Source organism: Phyllostomus hastatus, unplaced genomic scaffold (genome assembly GCF_019186645.2).
Source record: "Phyllostomus hastatus isolate PE091 unplaced genomic scaffold, TTU_PhHast_1.1 phas_contig_159, whole genome shotgun sequence".
NCBI lineage: Eukaryota > Metazoa > Chordata > Mammalia > Chiroptera > Phyllostomidae > Phyllostomus > Phyllostomus hastatus.
The window spans coordinates 13,027,448-13,045,731 of NW_025333640.1; the positions used below are offsets into that span (position 1 = coordinate 13,027,448).

An 18,284-nucleotide genomic window follows, 5' to 3' on the forward strand; every position below is an offset into this window, starting at 1 on the left:
GGAGGAACATTATGGTGAACAAATATACAATGGACCCTTGAACAGTTCCGGTTTGAACTGTGTGTGTTTGTGTGTGTGTGTGTGTATGATTCTGATAAACACAGCCTGCCCCACCTATCCTCCGTTTCACACCTGCAGAAACCAGCATCTTCGCATTCCCAACTGCAGATGCCCAGCTGCAGGTTTGCGACTGCAGATCTAAAATACTGTTTTCCATCCATGGTTGTTTGAATCCCTAGCTGCTTAGGGCCAGCCGTAGTTAAGTTTTGGGGAAATAAAAAGTTATAAGCAAATTTTCGACTCCAAATGGTGTTGACGCTCATAACCCCAATATTGTGCCAGGGTCAACTGTACTTTTTAAGAAGTGATTTTTCCCTAGTCTGTAAATTGGAGCAAACATTAAGTATACTGGTACTTATCATGTTATTTTAATATTTGCCCTGCGAGTGAATATGAAGGACGCTACCAACCAGCACGGAGTAACCGAAGATGACATCCGCAGTGAACGCTGGGAGTGTCGGGCCTGCTGCGCTTCCGTTCTGCCGCCACCCTACACCTCCTGCAAGTTCTACTTTCATCAGCGTTGTGAGATTAGCAGCTTACTGACATTTTTAGTAAACCTGACCCAGTTTACCAAATAAATGACCATAAAATACATTTCGATTCCAATCTTCCTTTGTTTTTTGGCTTTCGAAGAAATATTGGGAACCTTATATCTTCTGTCCAGCCATGTGCACTCATATTCATTCACTCAACAGTTAATTTAACACATGGTTAATAATCACTTATAAAGTTCCAGGTGCTGGAGGTCTAGTCATGCTTTAGACCAGGGATTGGAAAACTTTTTATGTCAAGGGCCAGGTGGTAAATACTTTTGACCTTGTGGGTTGTTGCAGTCTCTATAGAAATTATTCAAATTTGCCATTGGAATATCAAACCAGCCATAGAAATACATGAGTACTTAAGCATGACTGTGTGCCAATAAAACTTTATTTATGGGCATTGGTAATTTTTACAATAGTTTAAAAGTGTAAATATATTGTTAGATTGCAGGCCATTCAAAAACAGGCAGTGGGATGGTTTTGGCACAGGGGCTGAAGTTGGCCGACTCTTGATCCAGACTGTTGACACCAACCTTATGTTTAAGGAGATAAAAGTCATGTGGTATGTTAAAGAGGGGGAAGTGGAAAAGACATTAAACAAATGATATACAAATAATATAAAATTTGGGTAGGGTGTCAAAGGAAAGGGAAAAAAGCTTGATTGCCATGAGAGCTTATCTAACCTTCCAGGACGTGCGAGAGAACCATGTGCCCTGAGTAGGACATTTATATGGGAATATTACCAGCATTAGATGAAAGGTGTTTCATGATCTGTCAAATAATTGGATATCAGTTTAACTGCATTTTGAACTAAATATTGTGAGGCAATTACTTTCTTGTTACTCTGTGTGCTGCTCTTTTTCTATGTATTGCTCATAGAATGATAGAGAGAAGATCTGGAAAACTTCAGAGGTGATCTTTACCTCAAGATTGAGTCTGAAAGTCAATAAAGGAAGCTATCTGGGTGTGATGAAGCTCAACTTCATAAGCTGGGTCAGGAGTAACCTGGTGAGACATTCATTCTCCAGAGGGTAAGTATGCCTTGTGAGGATAGAATCGAGCTGCTTGTTTAGAAGCACTTTCCTATCCAGGGACTCTGTGTAGAGTGATGGAATTTTCTTTTATTAAGTGAAATGTTATTTTCTCTCTAATCTCAAAAAAACATTAGGTAAAGGGGTTCCAGAAATGCTTGTGAAGGATTTGCTACCATGTAGGATGTGGTGATTGATAGAATTGGCTAATTCAACAGGAGATTTGTAATCAGAGATCCTAAAGCTCATTAGTAACCCTATCATATCTTCTTTGGTTGAATGTTATAGTTGTATTGTAGATGTCTTCTTACAAGATTACTCACTTTGTTGAGCCTCAGTTTTGAGATTCTCTACAGTCTAGTCCTACTCTACCTACTAAACTGTATTTCCCACTGTTGTCCAAGTAAATCTTACAAATCCATTAGAGTCATCTGATTCTTGCCCCCTCTCTTTATCAACCCAAGCATTACTCTACTTCTTTTGTTCAGTATATGCTCCAGGATGAAACCGTTCTGATTCCTCAACAATTCCTCAAATATAGCCCATATATGGAAATTAGCAATATTCAGTGTATTTTGAATATTTGAATATGTTTAGTTTTTTATTCACTTTTTGTATTGAACTCACTGCTGATAGAGATTGGGAAACATTTTATTACCAATCTCAAGGGGTTCACCACTTGGAGTACTCTATTAAAAATCAAGATGTGATTGTCGCAAGGTAGCTTTATTTACTTGCAGCAAATAAGGAGACAGGAGATTCATATTCAAAGCTCTGCCTCACATAAGGAGGCCTAGCCATTGCTTATATACACTATTTGTTGATTTCTTTTTGCAGCTGGCCACCCTTATCAGGTTGAGTTCCTGTCAAGCTTATCCTATTTACAGTGGGTCTGAAAAATACTGTGCTACATTTTAATATCTAGCAAGAAAAGCATTTAGTAAGAATGGCCCAGACCTTGAGACTGTTGTCCTAGAAAATCCAGGTAGATATTGGGAAAAAAAACCATTGATTCTGAAGTGACTAACTTTTGAAACAGATCTCTCTCTTTCAAATCAATAATAATAGTAATAATAATAAGAAGAAGAAGAAGAGTGGGGCCGTTTTTCATTTTTTGTTTCTGTTTGTGCAATCTGGTAAAGTAATTTCTCTGTGGAAAATAGCTGAGCTATGAGGACATCTGGAAGCACACACACTTGTCCCCTGGATGGTGTTAAGTGTGCGACCCCAGAGACACTGTAGCTGTGGCACATTTTGTACACAAAGGATCCCAGGAAGCACATGACGAACTGGCCACTCTGCCACAGGGTCCTGTGCATCTTGATCCCCTCCTTGCACAGCACATCTGGGGAGATCATGATTTGCTTTCCAGCACCTACAGCTCTGGGGTTCCACTGGCTTGCAGCAGGGTGTGGCCCACATCCTGGAGCTTTTTCTCTTCCTCAGCAAGAATGCAATACCAAATACAGTCAGCCCCAGTGTGTAAGTAGTAAACCTGGGGAAGGTGGCTTTGGTCTTGAGACAAACATGAGGTAGAAAATACCATGTCAGTATTTAGCCAGAAAATTGTGACTCCAGGCACAGCCCTGAGATGATTCAGGGTGGACTTTGTACTATTGGGGAGGATGGTAAAGTTCCATCCATGCCTTGAAAATGGTTCTGATTTTCCCACTGGGAGTCTACTTTGGTGAGTGTTGGTGTCTACCTTACCACACGGTACACTGCCACATGGCAGTCCTCTGGGGCCAACCTCTAGGACTCATGTTCAGCTTCAGCTGGTATGGACTTCTCCATGAAGCACATGTTCATAATGTTTCTTGCAATTCCATTAAGAGTTGTTAAAGAAAGAGACTTTTCCTTATATATACACTGGAGGAAGTAATGCATTCTGTTCTCAGAGACATCTGCTTCAACAAAGGCTATCGGGAATAAACACCAGCAACAAAACTAGATAAAGAGCCAGGGCGTCTCCTGTGACTGAGACTCCTTTGTTTTAGATGTTGGTTGATTTTGATAATTAATTATTTGGGCTGCTTTTTTTTTCTTCCCATGCTTTAAATTCTTGCTCTTATATTTTAAAGTCACCAGTAAAGAGTGAGCCCTCCAGACCCTAGGGATCACCTCAAAGCACACTCCCCTCACACTCCCCTACTTGAGAACAGGCTCTGTGCCCATACACTCCAGAGCCAGTAAGTTATAAACTCTTTTATTCTTCAGAGTTTCTAATAGTCATCACTTAAGTGTCTTGCAACTGTAATAAGAACCACAAGGTCCGGCCAGGTGTAACACTGGCTTGGAAAGAAGAGATGTCTGCGGGAAGCTTATAGGATTCAGGTGAGTGCCCCAGGCATTTCTATCCTATAGTGCTGCTATCAGTTGACTGAGATTGGCGAAAAACAGTAATGCCGTATGTCTCAACGACTTTCAGACCGTTTGCATCATCCCCAGGCCATAGAAAGTTTTCAGCTCTGTTACAATCCTATGGGACCACTGTTGCATATGCAGTCTGTCACTGACCAAAATGTCCTTATTCAGTGCCTGAGTGTACGAAGTCTTGCATCCCAAGAGAGTACGGCAGACCCAGGTAACTCAGAGATTCAGTTAAACAGAAATCCAGCTGGAGATGGGGAAGATAGCCAGAGATTGAGGTTAGAAAGCAGGAATGGGGTCAGAGAGGGCCTGAAGCTATGTGAAGAACTTGAATTTTATCTTATGGGAAGTTGGGAGACAAGAGGAGACTGTTTAGTGTGTGAGAAACACCCCAGAGTTGTAATTTAAAAATATGACTGATTGCAGCCTCGGTTGGAGACAGAGTCAGGGGAAGAGGAGGCAAGATAACAGAAGTCAGAGAGAAGGCTTTTGTGGTATTTAGGGGTTGTGTATGTTTCTCATTGTTTTATTTTTGGTTGCCCATTATCTGAACCTCCTTCTTAGCTTTGGATAATTCCTTATATTATGAGCCTCGGTGAAAAACTGAGTTTACTTATCATAATGGAATGTAAAATCTCCAAATATTTGCTTTCCCAGCCCCTCGGAGCCCAGGCACAAATCTTGGCGCATGGCCTGGGCTTGGCAATTAGGCATGCACATCTTGGACTTTGAAGCAGGCTCCCTGGTGAAACCACTCTGACAGCTGGACACTGATGGTGACAGCAGAGGCAGCAGCACGGAGAGTTCAGGGCAGCTGTGGTGGCTGTGCAGGGGGCATCTGGCACTGGGGATAGGAGCTATGGTGTGAACTGTTCAGCTGTGATGCAGGGATAGACACACAGGAGCCTTTTTTGGGCACAGCTCTGACTGTGGTCTTGCTCCAGCATAGACTCCTGGCTTCATTCTGTGAGTTGCCACAACTTCTGTCAGTAAATCTCCTTGCACTCAAGTTGAGCAAAGAATGTTTTTGTTGCTTGCTACCGAGAAACACAATTAGTAGTAGATTAAAAAGATGCTGAAAGCATGAACAAGTGACATTGAGGTGGAAAACAGTGGATTAAACCAACAGGCAGAAGATAGAAAGGACAGAAATTGATGACAGATTAAATGAGATGACGCACAGGCAGGATTATAGATTTCTTACTCAAACAATAGGATGGACAGTGCCATTAACTCAGTTAACACAAGTGGGGAGCAAGTTCTGAGAAAAAAAATGAAGCTTAATTTTGGTTTGCACTTTTTGCATCTGAGGGAACTCTGGGACCTCTGGTGCTGGAAGACAATTCGAGACAGTGGTCCAGAGCCCAAAGAAGGGAAAGGGAAGCTGGACCGGAATTACTCACCCATGAATGGCACCCTAAGCCATGGGGGTGGATAAGGTAATCAAGAGAGAAAAGGAAAGAATTCTCCAGGGAGTTGGGGTAGAAAGCAGGAGAGCGAGAGTATCAAGGGAATGTTCTGTGAAGGAGGGTGTGCCCTTTTGATGTAGCAACTGGGAAATTTAGCACAACTGGCAGCAGCAATTTTGGTTATGTAACAGAGACATAGACCAAATTCCAGCTATGTTGAGGAATTTTGAAAGGAAAGGAAGTATAGATTGCAAGTGTGGTTGGTTCTTTGGAGAAACTCATAGAAAGGAGGACAGGCAGTGTGGAGGACAGGCAGCTGGACAGAAGTACGGAATCTAGTGAGGTTATTTATTAGGCTGGGGCACAGGAACATGTTTCAGTGCTAACGGGATTTGCCAATAGAGAGGGAGTGGCAGAGGATCCTTGTAAGGAAGCCAGGATGAAATACAGAAGAGGTCTCCCGGGATGTGAGATGAAATGGGTCATTATAGTGCACAGATGGCTTCAGGATGGAGGGGACAGTCCTTCCTCTGTCAAAGGAGAGAAGTTGTATAGTTTGTGTGTGTGTCAGAAAGGGGTGGGGAGAGAGAGAGAATGAGTATCTGGATGAATTTATAACTGAAAGAAAGGGGAACTCCTATTTTGAGGCTTCTGTGCCTTTGGAAGTTTGTAAGAGCAGGAGCCAATCTGAAATAGTTGTAGAGAGGTAGAAATTTCCCTGAGGATCTATAGGCAGAGGTGAGGACTTAGTTGAAGTTGGATGTGTTGTATTTATAGTGTCATTAATCTGTGTGATCAGGCATTTCTCTCCACCAGAGCTCCGCAGTCCAGGTAAAGATGTGGAAGTAGATGACCCCCAGCTTATGACACACAGGTAAGATCGGAAGGAAATGAGCAAGGTTGTTGAGAATATTGGCAAGACAGGTGGATTCTAAAATGTACACTAGGTTAGAATTCATGGGTTAGAATTTATATTCTAGGTTAGAATATAAAGAGATTAAGGAACTAAAGACGTAATAAAAAAAAAGGGTGTACTGAGAACAGCCGAGAGATCTGAAAAGATGTGTTAAGATAGTGAGGTTCCGAAGGGATCGCTTAGAGGCACAGCCTTTTGACTTCTGACTGCATTTAGAGTGTGGCCATGTGACTATCTTGACTATTTTCATGGAACAGTGTCAGAGTTGAGTGTTTGCAACAGAGACTGTATGGTTGACAAAGCCTAAAATACTTTCCAGACTTTTACAGCAAGAGTGTGCCAACTCTAGCTATAGAACACCAGCTTCTTAATGAATTCATGTAGCATACCTAAGCACTAGTGATGGTGATCATGATAATGACAATGACTAACAATGGGCTGCTCACCATGAGATAGGCATTGTGTCAAAAGCCATTAAATAGATTGTTTCACTTTAAATTCTCACAAAATGACCCAGTTTGGAAAGAAGAAAACTGAGGCAGAAAATGTAGGGGGGCCATGATTCAAGGCCAGCTGGTGACTCCAGAGCTCATGACTTTAACCATACATTTTACTGCCATTCTATTACAGTTTTCACAGCCGAGTACCCTAAGCAGTATATCAGACTAACAAAACTATAGATCAGAAATCAGAGTTCTGCTATTAATTTAATTATATTTCATGTGAACTGAACATAAGAGGATATGCTTTAAAACTTCATGAAAAACATTATATGTGAAAGCTTAAAGCCAACTTCTGAATGAGGAAACAATTTTCAGTTCTTTTTTTTAATAGGAAGTGTTTGCCGGAGGCAGATTAAATCACCCGCTTATTAACTTATATTTTGGTTTTAAAGAGGCGCCATCTGACGGGATCCAGTTGTTAGGATTAGATGTAGCTTAAAAACTGCTTGCATAGTGAAAAAGAAAATAATAGCTCTATGGCATATATGGATCTGGTTTAATTTGCAACCCAGTTATTGCTGCTAGAACATGCATGTTGTCTAGGGAAAATGCTCCTTTAATGGGGATGAGCAAAGGAAGTTTCCAGGTGGCCCAAGCTCACTGGAAAATTATGCTTCAGAGATTTCTGTGTCAGTCAGCACCCCAAGATAAAAAAAGGTCATAATCAAAAGAAATACAACTGCAAACATCTTCATTATTTCTCTGAGATTTCATGTTTTATTTCAGGCAGTGCTTTTGGCAATTCTATGCTGGTATGATAGACACAGAAAGGAAAAACATCCAAAAGAACTATTGTATCATCTTTAATGAGTAAAGAGGAAGTGAGGTAAATGCCAAAAACATTAAAGCATTCCTCTTTGGCACGTGGAATCGTCAGGTTTTGAAATTTTGAGTTTTCTCCTACATCTTTAAATTGTTTCTGCCTCTTGCCTCTGTCCTCTTAAGGAATTTGAATTGCCCAGAAACTCCTTTCTTATTTTTCTCCTCTGTGTCTTCTTCATCATCTCCATCATTAATAATTTAGCCTAGTTGTTACTTCAACTAAAACTCTCATAAGCCACAACTACTTTCTAATATTTTGGAATATGCGTAGTTCTAGCTTCTTCACCATGTGAGAAGTGGCCTTTATTTGGCTCTGCTCATTTTATCAGTATTCTTGCTTTCTCCCACTTCCCTTTCCCAGAATGGTAAGTGGAAATCGAAGTCAATTGAACAACTGTTTCATCACTTACTACGTGCAAGGGGAAGCTTTGAGGAGGGCAAAAATGAGCCAGGTGGAGTTTGTCTTTAATGATTTTATAAGCCCGTAGGAGAGATTAGACAAGAGTGAAAATGGCTTAAGCACAAGGAGCAACATGATAATTGCTGTTAAAATAGCTTAAACAAAATAGCTGTAGGGCATCGAAAATGGTAGGAGTGATCAGGTCGCTCCTTTGGTATTTTTTTCCCCAGCGATACCCCTGGGGCTGATCAGAGAAGGTCTAAGCGAGATATGCAGGTTATCTACCTGCCTCTGGACAGTCTGCCCTGTGGCAAACTCTCCAGCCTCAAGCCCCGTCGTCACTCTGACTCATACTGCAGTCGTGCCTCACTGGCCCACTCACCATTCCTTGAACATTCCAAGTTCTTTCATGTCTCCATGCTTTGCATGTACTGTTCCTTTTGCCCTTCCCTTCTGTTTCTGTGTTTCAAATCCCGGTCCATCCTTGAAAACTCTACTTAATTTCACCTTTTTTTTTTTGGTGCTTTCTATGGTTCCCAAGTCAGTGTAATCTGCTCCTTCTTTAGAACATGACACTCTGTGTTGTATTTATTATATGTATTTATTATAACATTCATCTTACTGAATTAAAAATATCAGTTTAGAGAACATTTTCTCCAGTAGTCCTTGAGAGCAGGACTGCAACCCTCAGTCTTTGCACAGCTAGTGCCTGGCACAGTGTCGGAATCATGCAGATGATGGAAAAAGTATAACAGGTATTTGATATTGAGAATTGCACCTGCTTTAGGTTCTCGCAAATGGTTTCACAAAGGCAATTGCAGGTGTCCTCGTGGTATTCTGAAGGCAAATTATTCCAGGTGAATCATGTATAATGCCAGGCTCAATTTTCTTTAACAATTAAAGTATAGTGACATGTTATATCATATAATATTATATTATACATTGATTCAACATTTCTGTACCTTCTAACATGATCACCACAAGTCTAGTAACCGTCTGTTCCTATACAAGGTTATTATGACATTATTGACTATATTCCCGGCAAACTCTTAATCTTAAGTAAACGTGTGATGGAGCAAAGGCTTGGGAGGGTGGGCAAATACCGCGAGGCAGTACAGATTCCCCTCCACCTTAAACTTCAACGGGCAGCCTAGCAACATTTTGGCTCATCCCAAGTGAATATTGCCTTCAAGTGTAAATGTTCCTGGTCACCTATTTTGTTAAGTCATGCATATTTCATTAATTCTTAGAAATTTCATGCTACTTAATTTACAGATTATTTCTATTTGTATTGGTATGGTTCACAACTCTTCGCTAAGGGAATTTTGTTGGACTCATATCCTACTCTGAAACACAGAACATAAGTTTTCATTGAGTATTTTATGTTTGGTATGTATATCACACATTTTGACATAAAACTCTTACCATAAATTGTCTTGGCACTATTATCCTAGTATTTGGGAACACATTTATTTTTGAGTTCCTGATTTTGTAATATATCATATAAATATATAAAATTCACATACATATGTGAATATACAAATAATAGAAAATAGAAAAAAAGAAAATAGAGAGAGACAAATTTAGACATGGTAAATAACATTTGTTTTTAGAGTTGCTGACTTTTGAGGATAACATCTAAAAACTAGATCTGTGATATCCAGGGTAATCCTCTATTTTGTCCATACAAATATACTGTGGGACATGCCCTCCAGGATCCCCATGAGACAAGGCACTATAGGCGGGTAAAAGATACAGTGTTTCCTTGACTTGGGAGGACCGTGGGGAGGATAAGTCACACACACAAGAAATAGCTGTCTGGTACAAAGAACTCAATTACAAATGAAAAAGCTAGCCTCCCTGAGGACTTACTATACAACAGCTTTTGATTATGAGTTGTCTACTTTTTAAAAAATATTTTATTTATTTATTTTTAGAGAGGGAAAGGAGGGAGACAGAGAGAGAGAGAGAGAGAGAGAGAGAGAAACATCAATGTGCAGTTGCTGGGGGTCATGGCCTGCAACCCAGCCATGTACCCTGACTGGGAATCGAACCTGCGGCACTTTGGTTCGCAGCCCGCACTCAATCCAGTGAGCTACTCCAGCCAGGGCAATTGTCTATTTTCTTATAGTAAGTCACTTGATTCTCAGAATAATTGATGGGGTAAACATTATTTTTTTTTCTTATTATTCCTATTACCCAAACTACCACATAAAAGTGTTCAGTTATTTGGCCAAAGTTGAACTGTCAGGGAATGGTAGACTCAAGGTTGAAACCTGCATTTAACCACAAAGTTTTCTTTTCCCATTGGGAATATTAAGGGTATTTACTTAAGAGTTTAGTTGATAGGGAGTTTTTGCAATCTGTTTATGGAATACTTAGTAGAAACATTGACAATTTTGAAGGAAAAGTGTTTGATATTACAAAAAGTCTGACAGACAGCAAGGATCATGCAGTATCCCAAACCACACGGGCCAGGCAATGTAGAAAGTCCAGGCAATAAAGTTTCAATAGGCATTTAGAAATGAGTATATGATTGGGAATAAATACATGAAAAAGGCTAGGACAGTTAATGCTTATTACCTTTGTGGTAGGGCTTAGGCAGGGACAGGGTTGAAGGGTGGGACATTAAGGCGAATCTTTTGTTGCTTATTTCACATGTTTTGAAAAAAAAGTTAAAATTATAAGTGATTTTAAAATTTAAATTTGGTATTTTACTTATTTTCATATTCAAAAAATTACTAAAATAGTAGTAAAAACTGTTAGTACAATGATTCAATATTAAAAATCTTTTAAAAGAAAACTGAAACTATGAAAACCAAAGTTGAAAAGCTTTGAAACTTTTTTTTCCTCTTGTTTTAGAATCACAGGCAGCCTCTAGACTAACTTTCTTCCTTTTGTTGAAATACATTTCTAGGCCCATCATGGAGCTACCCTTGCCCGTGGTGCCACATCAGCAAACTGAAACCGAGATAATTCTCGTGTCCTTTCAAACACCCTGCTTGACCTGAAACACAGCCTATCCAGTCAGCCGATGATCCCCAAACACCAGACCAGCGGGGCTCTGTACAGGCCTCCTTGTTCCGTCTCACCCCAAGCAAGGTTGACTACGTGGCCCAAGCCAATCAGATAGTTTCTGATTTTCTCTTTCTTGTTCTTTATTCCTCATCTTATAAAAGCTTCCTGTCTTTTGCCCTATTTGGCAGTTCTTCAAAAAGAGATTGCTTCATGAAGTGTTAGTTTTGTTTGTATCACCAAAATTGTCTTTATCCTCCTCCCTCTCTCCCTCCTTCCTTTTTAACTCCTCTTTTCCTTCTCTTCTCTTTTCTTCCTTCCTTCCCTCCTTCCCTCCTTCCTTCCCTCCTTCCCTCCTTCCTTCCTTCCTTCCTTCCTTCCTTTCTTCCTTCCTTCCTTCCTTCCTCCATCCCTCCCTCCCTTCTTTCCCTCCTCCCCTCCTTCCTCCCTCTTTTATTATAATGTTCTTTTCACCAAAGACCCTATAGAGCAAAAGTCAAACATGAAAAATTTCTAAAATCTTATTTGATGCAAAAAACCTGCAAAATTTTATAATCTCTTCCTTGACAACATATGTACATTTCCTTTTCATTAACCTTTAAGTAAATTAGTATTACAGGAAGATATGTGTTATTTATTCTACAGTTTTAAATACCCACCAAGCACTGTAATTTATCTCAGTTTCAGGGGCATAATATAATATCTCGTTGGATTCCCATAACAGCCATATGAGGTATTTTACAGAAAGAGTATTTAGAGTCACCCAGGGAGCCTCTTCATATTATCAGCTCTGCCCACCAGACTGAGTCAGTTGCAAATATCCAGATTTTACTTCTAAATCATCCATTTCCACTGTCATTGTCTTCACTTGGGGCTTCATTCCCATCACCTAAATTCAAAACCTATTTACTAGGTCTGTTTCTATAGTCTCTAATACAATATAACAGTTACAAATTATAGTCAGAGCTCTTCTACTCATCTTTGTTTCCTTTGCTGGAATTTAACAGGACACAACCATGAACTTCAGGTGATCTAAATCCCTGACTGGAACGTAATTATCGTGATGGCCTTGGACATCCTCCACACACGTAATTGGAGTGAAGTGGAGGTTCTTGCCTTGGAGGCAGACTTCATTTGGCATATCTATGAGAATGTACCAGATTTACTTTGAAATCTTACTAATGTCTTCCCTCTACATTTTTAAAAAATGAGGTAACTAACTCTAAGTGATTGTAATTGCCCGGTGTAGTCTGCATCCTTACTCTGTTGTGAAGTCTGCTATGGGACCTTTTTTTGATACTCAGTTTTAGCAGTAAAACAGAGAAGCTCAGACAGAGAACTGACACAGAGTCACCAGGATACAGACCCTAATCCATGTCAGACACTGGAGTGCTAGAGGGCAAATCTGTTTCTAGGAATATGTAATCATGCATTTACGGAGTAGTTGCTGGTAAATCCTTAGGCCATGTTTACCGTTAGCAAAAATTTGTCAAATGGACTCTGATTCTTAAAAATCTGGATAATTAAAGTGAGCATTCAAGTTCTTTCTTTGAAGAAAAATATCGGAAAATATATTTATCAAGTAATAAGAATTGAATTTCTGCACATACATGATTGAATAGATTTTGAATAACATTATATTGTCAGGCAAAGGACTCTGTATGTGGTCACCTAATTCATGCTAAAGGCAATTAGTATTTTTAGCAAATCTTAAAAAGTAATATGAGTCTGAAATCATTTTGCATTCACCTCATGTATTGGATTTAAGACAATTGTATATATAACTTAAAACAATGTGATACAGAATTATAATGTGGTGCTTAAATTTGACTGGGCTGTAGTTTTCCTTAGTAAGCTCTATCTTTTTAGAAAAGTATGTAAACTTTCTGCATAGATATAATTTAAAATGTCTGCTATTACTCTCTCAACTGATTTTAAATAATCCTTTGAAAGCATAATTAACTTAACATGTTACTAAAATCTACAGTATATCATTTAAACTGTCAGTATTTAGCTTAAGTATACATGAGGTTCAAACGAACTGCATTCTTATTTTCTGTAAAACAAAACACATACACACTTCTGACAAATGTAGATTCCATAACTTCATTTAATCCTTTTGGAATGGATAGCAGCAATTTAGCAAGCTTAAGATTATTATAGAAAATGCAGTTATTTGACAGTGTAGGTAGAAATAAAGCCTGCAGACAAATCTTACACGTTCTGTCTTTGAAAAGATGACAAAATTCCCATTACTTTCTTCCTCCAAATAAGAGAAAAATCAAGTCATCTTCTAGCTAGTATTATACCTTCAGGGAAACTACTGTTATATTTTTAGCTTAAAACAATTAACAAATGTTGCCCTACTAATTAGTATATTATGATACATTTTACAGACCTTTCCAATCCTCGGTTACTTTGAAAGCTCCAAAACGGTGATGGGTTTCAGATGGGCATTTCTTCCTTTCTGTGGGAGCAGAGGTTGGCCTTGCCTATTCATTACAGACTGCTTGGTCCGTGGTCACTTTGAGGCAACTGTGGCCTCAGAGTCTCATCTGTCCTCTTACTCCACTCAACTATATTTGGTAACTGAACTCATGTCTCCTCGGGCTGCCACCATCAGGAATTCCAGCAGTGAGCTGGGAGGCAACCCTGGGTCTGAGGGCTGGGTTCTTAGAAATTGAAGGTGCTCAGTGTAGAAATAATTTTTTTATGGATCTAATAAACACAAGATTTACACTTATTCCTTTACACTCTGACTTTGTGCCTGAAAATCACTACCTTTTGTTTAACACAATTCTTAATCAATTAGAAGAACTTAAATACTTCTAAGGAGAAAAAGTGACACTCATAAGGAATACCCTTCTTACTATAATCTCCTCAGTGCATTTAATTTTTAGTTCAGGTGGTAGCTTATCCTAAAGACTAAGTCCACTAACTATTGAAAAATTGAGCACCTGTCAAATTGTTTGAAGCATCCACTGTTCTCTTACTTCAAGTTGTTAATTAAAAGTTATTATATGACTATGATGTTATTAAAGTCAGAGTTCATAGTAGGATTAAATAGGCAAGCATAGAGTGAATGAATTTTATGTACATTGCAACATTGAGTTCTTAGCCCAATGCCTATTACATTATGAGCAACCAACAAAAGTTTGTTGAAGAAATAAATAAATGTTGAATGAATACTAGCAGGACAAGTAGGAATCCTCTTACTGTTGTAAAAAAAGATGTTTCACAACCACTTTATTATTCAGTAGAATTCCATTGTAACATACTCTAACATTTTGAACTTTCAAATAACAAGTAGCTGTGACAAGAACAGAGAGCTTTTCTATTCCAAGGTCAGGTAGCGGAGTCAAATCTAAGGCACAGAAAATAATCACACAAAACCTCCCTGTTACATTCACTTGGAAATGACATGTTGTGTCTTCCTTTGCTTGGAAAAATACCATCATAGCTGATGCAGTTTCTAAACTAAAGAACACAGAAGTTGAAAAAGATGAGGCCCTGGAAGAAACTTCTTGGATCTGGGTCAGGGAAGGGACCAGGATCTCCAACTAGATCTAGTCCTGCATTTTTGAAAATTGGTAATGATGGTAAAAAAAAAAAGTAACATTTGATACATCTTGGCATTGTTGTTAGTGTCTCTTATGTTAATATTTGTATTTTTTGTTTGAAAATGGCATAATCAAAAATTGAACAAAAACCTCTTGTATCCTAAGGCAAACTGAATATGGAAGAAGTTATAGGAATAAATATGCTGTAACCTCTCCATGATATTACCTTAGTAACAGAAAGAATTGCTGAGATTAACTTGGTAAATAAACATGCCATATATACAATGAGTATATTAACAATATTATTAAATTAAAGGTAAATGGATGTTAAACCATATGACTCAACCTTCGTCTCAATGTTCTAACAGATTTCAATGCTGTATTGATGATACATCATGTAGGAGCCACCAGGGTTGTTTTCCCTCTGGCCCAGACTTCATCTGGGTAATAACTCATAAATCCCAGGCACATTTCACAATCCCACCTGTATTATGTGCGGAGGACACTCACACTCATGCTGATATCTTTCTCGTACTAAAACAGCCCCAAGAAGATAAATATTCTTGAAATGAGTGACTCATCCTTTTTTTGTTGTTATGGAATCTTCACAAATGAATGAAAATACGTTTTCTCTTTCTCTTTCTAGAAAGTATAGCCAAGTTTTATTATGTTTAGTGTTTTTTTTGTTACAGGAGAAAATTCACATGTTTGTAGAAATGAAAAATCGAAAAGAACACATGACACTGATTTGCCAAAGTAACACTGATTTGTATGTAAGACTGAAATTATATTACTGGAGCATCTGCAGGAGATGGGGGCTGGTGCTTGTACAGGGAGATGGTGGTTCCAGCCTGAGAAGAATAGGGTTCTTGGAACCAGGAAGGACAGAGGTGTGGTGGGGTCTGTGATTGGCCATGACACTGAGCAGGGTCTGGGCATCGATGCCTGGGCACTGAGCATTAAGCATCATGGCCTTGGGAGCTGCAATGAAAGAGGTGGGTACCTCTGCTTTCCAGTGGGCCATGGGGGCTAGAGCAAAGAAACTCACAATGCATCTAATGGTGATCTTGTGGGCCTGACTGGAAGGAGGCCTCTCCCACATTTCTCTGGAATGCCTGGCTCCTAAATTTTGCTCTAATGCCAGGAAAGTGATAAAGCTGTAAGAAGAGAAAAGAGAGAGAGAGAGAGAGAGAGAGAGAGAGAGAGAGAGAGAGAGAGAGAGAGAGAGAGAGAGAGAGATAGCTAGCTTATGGTCCTGAGAAAGGCCTTAAAGCTAGATATAATTTTATTCAAAAAGATAAAGAGATGTGACTTTTCTCATATATTGTGAGCAGTGCAGTAAACTATGTTTGTTTTAAAAATACTATAATATCTATAAAACAAAAGTTCTTTTCCTTAGAAAACCTATATGGCTTTCTCCACAGATAATGAATGAGTCCTTGGACAAAATTTAGCATCTACTGTCAATTTACATCTGTGTGGGATGGGAAGAGAATGGTTCTACCTTAACACGATACAGAGATACATTAAAGTGTATGTGTTTGTTAGTGCCTGTGCACACATACACATGCTCTCTCCCACACTGTTACCTGAGGAGAAGTCGCCCTCTAAAACTGTTGAAGTACAAACAAATTCCTCGTGGAGGAAAAGCAAGGAGTGGAATCATGAATTAAATGAAATTCCATCTTATGCTTGTATAGAAAGGACATTACATTGAAATGGCAGCATAAGTTAAACAACATATGTTTTGGTCTATTTTTTGGCCTCACTCAATTCCGCTGACCTTAAAAAACTGGATCCATTTCATTTTATTCACTTCATTCAGCAAAATTAAAATTCTTTAGGCTGGCACAAATTGGAGTAAAAAAGGATGTGGAATGAGTCAATAAGTGTGTTGTTATGAGGCGATACTGAAGATAAGATTAGGATAAAAGTATTACACCTAGCAGGGCGTCACATTGTCATATATATATGTATGTGTGTGTATATATATGTGTGTGTATATATGTAGCATCATATTTTATATATATGTAACCATACTTATATGATATATATCTCATATAGATGTATATCATTATCTGTGTCTAGAATTTCTTTTTCTTGGAACATGAATTAAAAAGTTTAGAATTTTCCTGGAAGGTAACAGAGGCTGCTCTGGGGGAGCACACACACTGACCGGGGCCATGAGCAGGGCTGGGTGAGGGACTTCATTCCGGTGCACATGTTATATTGCTGCTTCTAACAGCGGCATCAGAGGGAAAATGGCATCAGAGGTTATCCCGGCTATTACTCTTTTCACTCCTTATACTTGTCTTTATTAATAATCATGATATTCAAAGTGTACTTTCTAATATAGTATACAAGAGGTGATATGGAAAAGATCTTGCAAATACAACATTATGTAAAATAAGCACATTGTACACTAGTTATTATATCTGGAAGGTAATATTAAAGGAAACTGTCAATTTTTATTTTGCTTTTGTATTTGATATTTCTTGTGCTTGTATTACCCTTACCATAAAAATATAACCCCTCTAAAAATTATCACACAATGAACTGAAAGTCATTTTAATCTTTTAAAATCCCTTCTTTATTGACAAACTACTAGAGAATAACACTTTTTGAAGTCCTTTGGTTATAAAATAGGAATAATTAATTAAAGAAGTTTTGAATTCAGTGTGTTTCAATTAGGAGAATTAAAATAAACTTTATTGACTTTAATATATTAAACAGGATTTCCACTACTGTGGGTCAGCTGTTGTCTGCTAATTTGCAAATCATAAGACCCATTTCCAGGTGGGCACATTCTGTGTCTAAGCATTTATCTTCATCTGGCTAACCTTAAAATGCCATACCCTTTGACCTACTCTAGTCTAGATCTGCTCTGAGGACATACTGCTTACTTCAGGAAAAGGGTTGTGTAGAACGTGTTCAATTCTACATTATCTGTAGAAGCAAAAGTTGCAGCAACTTAAATACAAGTTATGGAATGACTTAGTAAATGCACAGGATTTTGAAGTAGTCATAAAAAAGCATTTTTCTGGTAGTTACATTAGTATAGAGAAAAAGCTCATTATAGCACCCTAAGGGGAATAAGAAGGAAACCAATAGCTTTATAGTTTAAATATAACCTTAAAAATGTAATTTTTGCATGGCTGAAAGCTTTGATGGTTTAAATGGATCTGGTTTGATATATTTTTTTTAAGGTATGAAGTCACTAAACTTCAACTACGAAGCCATTTGGTTTTTTTCCTCCTCCATTAGAAGGGAAAGGCAAAACTTCCAAAACATTGGCTATTTAAAAATGTCTTTGAGACTTATTTGACCTAAATCAAAACTCATAGCTTTTTGTTTCCCTCAAGGTCCACATTGTACATGCCTGATGGAGAGACTCAGTGAGGGAAGATCAAACTTGCAAGTGGAGTGGTGGCTGCCAGACAACCAGGGACAGCTGTGTAACACTTTCAGAAGCTGCTGACCCAAGAAAGTTTACTCTGGAAGGATATGGCTGTCACTCCCTGAAAAAACAGAGATGAAGGAAGAAGATGGTAAAGGAGGAAATCAGCTGTTGGACCAAAAGAGGATTTAAACATTGAAAAAAATGTCAACCATTAAAGACAGTTGCTATGCCACACAAAATCCTGAGGTCAGTCCAT

The 18,284-nt window shown here is 38.6% G+C and overlaps 1 protein-coding gene across 3 annotated transcripts in view; it reads right to left on the bottom strand.

Moving 5' to 3' along the window:
- PALLD (palladin, cytoskeletal associated protein) overlaps nucleotides 1-13,588 on the bottom strand; it is a 354,974-nt gene extending 341,386 nt beyond the window's left edge. For all 3 annotated transcript variants that reach the window (XM_045830996.1, XM_045830995.1, XM_045830997.1), the window contains exon 1: nucleotides 13,467-13,588. The gene's annotated coding sequence lies outside the window, so the exon portion shown is untranslated. The remainder of the gene's footprint in view (nucleotides 1-13,466) is intronic.
- Nucleotides 13,589-18,284: the final 4,696 nt, after the last annotated feature.